The sequence below is a fragment of the Arachis hypogaea genome, chromosome 11, assembly GCF_003086295.3.
Source record: "Arachis hypogaea cultivar Tifrunner chromosome 11, arahy.Tifrunner.gnm2.J5K5, whole genome shotgun sequence".
Classification (NCBI taxonomy): domain Eukaryota; kingdom Viridiplantae; phylum Streptophyta; class Magnoliopsida; order Fabales; family Fabaceae; genus Arachis; species Arachis hypogaea.
Genome location: NC_092046.1, coordinates 99,515,610 through 99,522,936, shown reverse-complemented (window position 1 = coordinate 99,522,936; position 7,327 = coordinate 99,515,610). Strand labels below are relative to the sequence as shown.

General features: G+C 41.2%; 1 non-coding gene across 1 annotated transcript; it reads right to left on the bottom strand.

The window, feature by feature from the left end:
* Positions 1 to 579: 579 nt before the first annotated feature.
* LOC112725060 (small nucleolar RNA R71) lies at positions 580 to 687 on the bottom strand. Its single transcript, XR_003164190.1, has one exon. It is a non-coding gene; the product is annotated as a small nucleolar RNA R71 (small nucleolar RNA).
* Between the last annotated feature and the right edge of the window lie 6,640 nt (positions 688 to 7,327).

Here is a 7,327-nt window from a genome sequence, read left to right as displayed (position 1 = left end):
GCATTCATAGTGTTCATCATGATCTTCAAGTTGTTCTTGGTAAGTCTTCTTATTTGATCTTGATGATTTCATGTTTTGTGTCTTTTCATGTTTATCATATGCATTCTTGAATTCTTAGTGTCTAAGCATTAAAGAATTCTAAGTTTGGTGTCTTGCATGTTTTCTTTGCATTAAAAATTTTTCAAAATTGTGTCTATGATGTTCATCTTGACATTCATAGTATTCTTGGTGTTCATCTTGACATTCATAGCATTCTTGCATGCATCACATGTTTTGATCTAAAAATTTCATGCATTGCATCTTTTTAGTGTTTTTCTCTCTCATAAAAAAAATTCAAAAATAAAAAAAATATCGTTCCCTTTTTCTCTCATCAAATTCTTAACTGAATTCTTGCAGATATGTGATACTGTTAAGACTAATGGAATAGATCCTGAAGTCTACAGGCTCATGCTTTTCCCTTTTGCTGTAAGAGACAGAGCTAGATTATGGTTGGATTCTCAACCCAAAGACAGCCTGAACTCTTGGGATAAGCTGGTCACAGCTTTCTTAGCCAAGTACTTTCCTCCTCAAAAGCTGAGCAAGCTTAGAGCTGATGTTCAAACCTTCAGACAAAAAGAAGGTGAATCCCTCTATGAAGCTTGGGAAAGATACAAACAGTTGATCAAAAAGTGTCCTTCTGACATGCTTTCAGAATGGACCATCCTGGATATATTCTATGATGGTTTATCTGAGCTATCAAAGATGTCGTTGGATACTTCTGCAGGTGGATCTATTCACCTAAAGAAAACGCCTGCAGAAGCTCAAGAACTCATTGACATGGTTGCTAATAACCAGTTCATGTACACTTCTGAAAGGAATTTTGTAAGTAATGGGACGCCTATGAAGAAGGGAGTTCTTGAAGTTGATACTCTGAATGCCATATTGGCTCAGAATAAAATATTGACTCAGCAAGTCAATATGATTTCTCATAGTCTGAATGGAATGCAAGCTGCATCCAACAGTACTCAAGAGGCTTCTTATGAAGAAGAAGCTTATGATCCTGAGAACCCTGCAATAGCAGAGGTAAATTACTTAGGTGAACCTTATGGAAACACCTATAACTCATCATGGAGAAATCATCCAAATTTCTCATGGAAGGATCAAAAGCCTCAACAAGGAATGGTGGAAGAAACAGGTTTAACAATAATAAAACTTTTTCCATCATCCACTCAGCAATAGACAGAGAACTCTGAACAAAATACTTCTAATTTAGCAAACTTAGTCTCTGATCTGTCCAAGGCTACTGTAAGTTTCATGAATGAAACAAGATCTTCCATTAGAAATTTGGAAGCACAAGTGAGCCAGCTGAGTAAAAAGATTACTGAAATCCCTCCTAGTACTCTCCCAAGCAATACAGAAGAGAATCCAAAAGGAGAGTGCAAGGCCATTGACATAAGCACCATGGCCGAACCTGTGAGGAGAGGAGAGGACGTGAATCCCAAGGAGGAAGACCTCCTGGGATGTCCAGTGGTCAATAAGGAGCTTCCCTCTGAGGAACCAAAGGACTCTGAGGCTCATCTAGAGACCATAGAGATTCCATTGAACCTCCTTATGCCCTTCATGAGCTCTGATGAGTATTCCTCTTCTGAAGAAAATGAGGATGTTATTGAAGAGCAAACTGCCAAGTTTCTTGGTGCAATCATGAAGCTGAATGCCAAATTATTTGGCATTGATACTTGGGAAGTTGAACCTCCCTTGTTCATCAATGAACTAAGTGATCTGGATCAATTGACATTGCCTCAGAAGAGACAGGATCCTGGAAAGTTCATAATACCCTGTACCATAGGCACCATGATCTTTAAGGCCCTGTGTGACCTTGGTTCAGGAATAAACCTCATGCCCCTCTCTGTAATAGAGAAACTGGGAATCTATGGGGTGCAAGCTGCTAAAATCTCATTAGAGATGGCAGACAGTTCAAGAAAACAGGCTTATGGACAAGTAGAGGACGTGTTAGTAAAGGTTGAAGGCCTTTACATCCCTGCTGATTTCATAGTCCTGGATACTGGAAAGGAAGAGGATGAATCCATTATCCTAGGAAGACCTTTCCTGGCCACAGCAAGAGCTGTGATTGATGTTGACAGAGGTGAACTAGTCCTTCAATGGAATGAGAACTCCCTTATGTTTAAAACTCAAGGATCTCCCTCTGCAACCATGGAGAGGAAGCAGAAAAAGCTTCTCTCAAAGCAGAGTCAACCAGAGCCCCCACAGTCAAACTCTAAGTTTGGTGTTGGGAGGCCACAATCAAACTCTAAGTTTGGTGTTGAACTCCCATATCCAAACTCTAAGTTTGGTGTTGGAGAGTCTCAACAAAGCTCTGCACATCTGTGAGGCTCCATGAGAGCCCACTGTCAAGCTATTGACATTAAAGAAGCGCTTGTTGGGAGGCAACCCAATTTTTATTTATCTAACTATATTTTCCTTAGTTATATGTCTTTGTAGGTTCATGATCATGTGGAGTCACAAAATAAATATAAAAATTGAAAACAGAATCAAAAACAGCAGAAGAAAAATCACACCCTGGAGGAGCATCTGTCTGGCGTTCAGCGCCAGAACAGAGCATGGTGCTGGCGCTGAACGCCCAAAATAGGCAACTTCTGGGCGCTGAACGCCAGAACAGGCATGGTTCTGGCGTTCAACGCCAGAAATGGCACACAAATGGGCATTGAACGCCCAAAATGGCCACCAACCTGGCGCTGAACACCCAGAGTTGTGTGCTAAGGCATTTTTACATGCCTAATGAGTGCAGGGATGTAAATCCTTGAACACCTCAGGATCTGTGGACCCTACAGGATCCACTCAGGATCTGTGGACCCCACAGGATCCACTCAAGATCTGTGAACCCCACAGGATCCCCACCTACCTCCACTCACTTCTTCTTACCACTCTCTTTCACACAACCCCATAAACACTCTTCCCCAAAAACCCTTCACCAATCACCTCAATCTCTCTTCTCCATCACCTCTTCACAACTCACATCCATCTACTCTTCCCCATAAACCTACCTCATAAACCCCACCTACCTTCAAAATTCAAAACCAATTTCCCACCCAAACCCACCCATATGGCCGAAACCTCCCCCCCTCCCTTCCCTATATAAAGACCTCCATTCTTCATCAAATTCACACAACACATCCCTCTACACTCCTCTTGCCGAAACCACCTCTCCCTCTCCCTCTCCATATTTCTTCTTCTTCTTCATCTATTCTTTTGTTTATTGCTCAAGGGCGAGCAATATTCTAAGTTTGGTGTGGTAAAAGCATAGCTTTTTTGTTTTTCCATTACCATTGATGGCACCTAAGACCGGAAAATCCTCTAGAAAGGGGAAAGGGAAGACAAAAGCTTCCACATCCGAGTCATGGGAGATGGAAAGATTCATCTCCAAAGCCCATCAAGACCACTTCTATGATGTTTTGGCCAAGAAGAAAGTGATCCCTGAGGTCCCTTTTAAACTCAAAAGAAATGAGTATCCGGAGATCCGACATGAAATTCAAAGAAGAGGTTGGGAAGTTCTAACAAATCCCATCCAACAAGTCGGCATCCTAATGGTTCAAGAGTTCTATGCCAATGCATGGATCACCAAGAACCATGATCAAAGTAAGAACCCGGATCCAAAGAACTATGTTACAATGGTTCGGGGGAAATACTTAGATTTTAGTCCGGAAAATGTGAGGTTGGCGTTCAACTTGCCAAACATGGAAGAGAACGCACGCCCCTACACAAGGAGAGTCAACTTTGATCAAAGGTTGGACCAAGTCCTTATGGACATATGTGTAGAAGGAGCTCAATGGAAGGTTGACTCCAAAGGCAAGCCGGTTCAACTAAGAAGATTGGACCTCAAGCCTGTAGCTAGAGGATGGTTGGAGTTCATTCAATGCTCAATCATTCCAACTAGCAACCGGTCTGAAGTTACTATAGACCGGGCCATCATGATCCATAGCATCATGATTGGAGAAGAGGTGGAAGTTCATGAGATTATACCTCAAGAACTCTACAAGGTGGCTGACAAGTCCTCCACCATGGCAAGGTTAGCCTTTCCTCACCTCATTTGCCACCTATGCAATTCGGCTGGGATTGACATAGAAGGAGATATCCTCATTAAAGAGGACAAGCCCATCACTAAGAAAAAGATGGAGCAAGCAAGAGAGCCCAGTCATGGAGCTCAAGAGGCGCAAGAAGCTCATTTCCATGAGATCCCAGGGATGCCTCAAATGCACTTTCCTCCATAAAATTATTGGGAGCAAATCAACACCTCCCTAGGAGAATTGAGTTCCAATATGGGACAACTAAGGGTGGAACATTAAGAGCACTCCATCATGCTTTATGAAATAAGAGAAGATCAAAAAGCAATGAGGGAGGAGTAACAAAGACAAGGAAGAGACATAGAAGAGCTCAAGGACATCATTGGTTCCTCAAGAAGGAAACGCCACCATCACTAAGGTGGATTCATTCCTTGTTCTTACTTTCTCTGTTTTTCGTTTTCTATGTTATGTGCTTATCTGTGTTTGTGTCTTCACTACATGATCATTAGTAGTTAGTAACTATGTCTTAAAGTTATGAATGTCCTATGAATCCATCACCTCTCTTAAATGAAAAATGTTTTAATTCAAAAAAACAAGAAGTACATGAGTTTCGAATTTATCCTTGAACTTAGTTTAATTATATTGATGTGGTGACAATGCTTCTTGTTTTCTGAATGTATGCTTGAACAGTGCATAAGTCTTTTGAAGTTGTTGTTTAAGAATGTTAAATATGTTGGCTCTTGAAAGAATGATGACTAGGGGACATGTTATTTGATAATCTGAAAAATCATAAAAATGATTCTTGAAGCAAGAAAAAGCAGCAAAGAGCAAACCTTGCAGAAAAAAAAAAGGCAAAAAAATTAATAGAAAGAAAAGCAAGCAGAAAAAGCCAAAAGCTCTTAAAACCAAGAGGCAAGAGCAAAAAGCCAATAACCCTTAAAACCAAAAGGCAAGGGCAATAAAAAGGATCCCAAGGCTTTGAGCATCAGTGGATAGGAGGGCCTAAAAGGAATAAAATCCTGGTCTAAGCAGCTAAACCAAGCTGTCCCTAACCATGTGCTTGTGGCGTAAAGGTGTCAAGTGAAAATTTGAGACTGAGCGGTTAAAGTCAAGGTCCAAAGCAAAAAAAGAGTGTGCTTAAGAACCCTGGACACCTCTAATTGGGGACTTTAGCAAAGCTGAGTCACAATTTGAAAAGGTTCACCCAATTATGTGTCTATGGCATTTATGTATCCGGTGGTAATATCGGAAAACAAAGTGCTTAGGGCCACGGCCAAGACTCATAAAGAAGCTGTGTTCAAAGAATCATCATACTGAACTAGGAGAGTCAATAACTCTATTCGAAATCTGGAGTCCCTATAGATGCCAATCATTCTGAACTTCAATGGATAAAGTGAGATGCCAAAACTATTCAAGAGGCAAAAAGCTATAAGTCCCGCTCATCTGATTGGAGCTATGTTTCATTGATAGTTTGGAATTTATAGTATATTATCTTCTTTTTATCCTATTTGATTTTCCGTTGCTTGGGGACAAGCAACAATTTAAGTTTGGTGTTGTGATGAGCGGATAATTTATACGCTTTTTGACATTGTTTTTAGTATGTTTTTAGTAGGATCTAGTTACTTTTAGGGATGTTTTCATTAGTTTTTATGTTAAATTCACATTTCTGGACTTTACTATGAGTTTGTGTGTTTTTCTGTGATTTCAGGTATTTTCTGGCTGAAATTAAGGGACTTGAGCAAAAATCAGATTCAGAGGTTGAAGAAGGACTGCTGATGCTGTTGGATTCTGACCTCCCTGCACTCAAAGTGGATTTTCTGGAGCTACAGAACTCGAAATGGTGCGCTTCCAATTGCGTTGGAAAGTAGACATCCAGGGCTTTCCAGCAATATATAATAGTTCTTTACGTTGGCCAAGAATAGACGACGTAAACCGGCGTTCAACGCCAGCTTTCTACCCAAATCTGGCGTCCAGCGCCAGAAAAGGAGCCAAAACCAGAGTTGAACGCCCAAACTGGCACAAAAGCTGGCGTTCAACTCCAAGAAGGACCTCTACACGTACAACACTCAAGCCCAGCCCAAGCACACACCAAGTAGGCCCCGGAAGTGGATTTATACATCAATTACTTACTTCTGTAAACCCTAGTAGCTAGTTTATTATAAATAGGACCTTTTACTATTGTATTAGGTATCTTTTGAACCATCTTTGATCAGTTGTATGCTATCTTAGATCACGTTTGAGGGCTAGCCTCTCGGCCATGCCTGGACTCTCACTTATGTATTTTCAACGGTAGAGTTTCTACACTCCATAGATTAAGGTGTGGAGCTTTGCTGTTCCTCAAAGATTAATGCAAAGTACTACTGTTTTCTATTCAATTCATCTTATTTCGCTTCTAAGATATCCATTCACACCCAAGAACTTGATGAAGGTGATGATTATGTGTGACGCTCATCACCATTCTCTCCTATGAACACGTGCCTGACAAACACTTCCGTTTTACATGAAATAAGCTAGAATGAATATCTCTTAGATCTCTTAATCGGAATCTTCGTGGTGTAAGCTAGAATGATGGCGGCATTCAAGAGAATCCGGAAGGTCTAAACCTTGTCTGTGGTATTCTGAGTAGGATTCAATGAATGAATGACTGTGATGAGCTTCAAACTCGCGATTGCTGGGCGTTAGTGACAGACGCAAAAGGAGGGTGAATCCTATTCCAGCATGATCGAGAACCGACAGATGAATAGCCGTGCCGTGACAGGGTGCGTGAGCATATTATTCACTGAGAGGAGGGGATGTAGCCACTCACAACGGTGATGCCCTTGCATAAAGCCAGCCATGGAAAGGAGTAAGACTGATTGGATGAAGATAGCAGGAAAGCAGAGGTTCAGAGGAACGAAAGCATCTCCATTCGCTTATTTGAAATTCTCACCAATGAATTACATAAGTATTTCTATCCCTATTTTATTAGTTATAATTCGAAAACACCATTATCCATTGATATCTGCCTAACTGAGATTTGCAAGGTGACCATAGCTTGCTTCATACCAACAATCTCCGTGGGATTCGACCCTTACTCACGTAAGGTATTACTTGGACGACCCAGTGCACTTGCTGGTTAGTTGTATCGAAGTTGTGAACCATGGTATTGGCACCATGTTCTTAGCGCCATTGCCAGGGAAAGAAAGAGCCATGAATTTTACATAATTAAAGTGTAATCACGAATACGCGTACCAAGTTGCTCACGTTGCCAGGGATTGTTCGAGCCTGGA